The 2,500-nt window shown below is 33.4% G+C and overlaps 1 protein-coding gene across 1 annotated transcript in view; it reads right to left on the minus strand.

The window, feature by feature from the left end:
• LOC137617830 (uncharacterized) overlaps positions 1–2,500 on the minus strand; it is a 52,596-nt gene that overhangs the window by 12,342 nt on the left and 37,754 nt on the right. The gene's annotated exons all lie outside the window — the stretch shown is intronic.

Here is a 2,500-nt window from a genome sequence, read left to right on the forward strand (position 1 = left end):
TGTGCGTGTTTGCTAAGTAATATACATAATTGGATAATGAATTACTCATATCACAAATCAATCGATCTCTGTAGTCGTTATCCGAAACACATGTTAACATGTTGTCTAGTGAGGCATACAATGAACACAAATCTAAGATTATCATACAGGTCTACTTTTAGTTCCAAGACCGACCATTATACAATATTTAAAGTGAGTGAGCATCGATCTCCTTTGAGATCAAGACGAGTCTCTGGGTAGTAGACGCCGCCAGAAAGGTCACTGGGTGTTCCCGTAAGGTTATTATCAAAGGTTAGATATACAGGCCTTCGAATTCATGGTCGGGCTCAATGTTCCATAATGATATCAATTAAGGTCAGAAAAATAAGAAACACGAATGAAGAAAACGTAGATCTCTTTGAACTACGTTCTTGATCTTGGCTTTTACAACATTAAATATTTAATGGGTTACATTAATGTGAACGTTTTTCAACGTCATTTGGGAAAACGTCTGAAAGGGTATGCTGAAATTAATCATCTGCCTCCCAGTTTGCAGTTTGGCTTTCACAAAGGCCTTGGAGCATGAGAAGCCCTTCTCACATTGCCAGTGCTGTACGGAAATCCCTTCTTTATGGTCAGGAAGCTTTTATGACTGACCTTGATTTCAGTGCTGCTTTTGACCGTGTCGATCGTGAGTCCCTTGTCATCCAGTTAGTTTTTCGTGCATTTTACATAAGATTTTTTATCAATTCTGACCATCGTTTAACTTAAAATTATCCCTGACTGGAGCATCATTTCCATTGTATTAGGTACGTAGTTCATTTTAACAGGTTTGCATTTCAGTCATAACGCTAGGTACTACACAATGTTTTATATATTCTATTTCTTTTTTTCGGATGTGTCCAGATTGTTAATTTATCTTCCTATTCTGGCCGGTGAATCCATTAACTCCAGAAATTCCTACGTATTACAATTGCTTTTCTGTTCAACTTGTTAAGATAAACATCTTTCCATAAATTGCATACGATTAGACATATCTATTCTAACGTTTTTACTAACTTTAAAATATTTTATTTAATATTTTTGCTATTTTCTTATCTTCTTCCTCAACTAGATATCTTTCCCTATCAGAGCTCATTTGCACGTATCATCTTTCTTTTCCATTTGGGTTTCAGCCCGACTATAAAAAAAAATATTTTACATACAGAAACATACACACACAAACACACTCTCTCTCTCTCTCTCTCTCTCTCTCTCTCTCTCTCTCTCTCTCTCTCTCTCTCTCTCTCTCTCTCTCTCTCTCTGTATATATATATATAAATATATATATATATATATATATATATATATATATATATATATATATATATATATATATATATATATATATATATATATATGCACACACACATATATATATATATATATATATATATATATATATATATATATATATATATATGTGTGTGTGTGTGTGTGTGTGTGTGTGTGCGTATGTGTGTGTGTATGTGTCTGTGTGTCTGTGGGTTTTTTGTGTGTGTGTATCATAATAATTTTCCCGAAGAATTCAACTTTTGACATGGGTAGAAAAAATTTTTATTCTAGAATCATGCGCCAGCCATGCTAATAAGAAATACGAACTTTTAATAGTTGCCAAAAAATTCTTTCAGGTTATCAAATAGGAAATCATCATTCTAAAGTCATACGAATAAATGTCTTTTTTATCACATCTTGCTTGCTAGAACTTAGAAGGAGGAGGCAAGGTGTAGATTATTGTTTATATTGTCTTACATGTATGCACCCTTTACGTTTCATAAGCTTTATATGTTACAAACACATGCGCATGAGTTGCACTGTCAGCACTCCGTGCATGCGATTAGTCGGTCTTCTTGCATCTCCTGGCTCGAGCTATTTGCCTTGTAGAGCACCACTGTACATTACCCCTTTGCTATGTGGAATAATCGTAATCCATGACTTGGGATTTTATTTCTTCATCTCTGCAATCATCAGACTTCATCTAAAACACCTCATCACATATCACCATCCACTATGAAGAGACCTAAGCAATATCATGAATATCATGAAATTATTAAAATAAAAGAAGGAAATATGTTCAATAACCAGAAGAAAAAATGTTATGTATCAAAGTAACTTTATAGGCTTGGTTTGGATCACCGAATAATTATTAACTCAAAGAAATAAAATACTCCAAAAGAATTGAAAAAAAAAAAAAATGCCAAAGCTGTAACAACACGTAATAGTTATACATTATTTTTGACAAGGATTATTTCCGTTGTGATATAAGATTGAAAGCAACAGAAGAACCTTAAATGAATGTAAAGTAATAGTAAGCAGGCAACTTTTCTCAAATAATGATGAACGAGTAGGAGTCATAACACATTTAAGACTAATCGTTTCACTGATATATCATTGACAATAAAGGAGCGTTTACAAAACTTCTCTCATGACTCCATTGAAGCCTGTTTTCCTGGACATCGCACAGTATGCGTAATTAAAAACA

The sequence above is a fragment of the Palaemon carinicauda genome, chromosome 24 (assembly GCF_036898095.1).
Source record: "Palaemon carinicauda isolate YSFRI2023 chromosome 24, ASM3689809v2, whole genome shotgun sequence".
NCBI classification, from domain to species: Eukaryota; Metazoa; Arthropoda; class Malacostraca; order Decapoda; family Palaemonidae; genus Palaemon; species Palaemon carinicauda.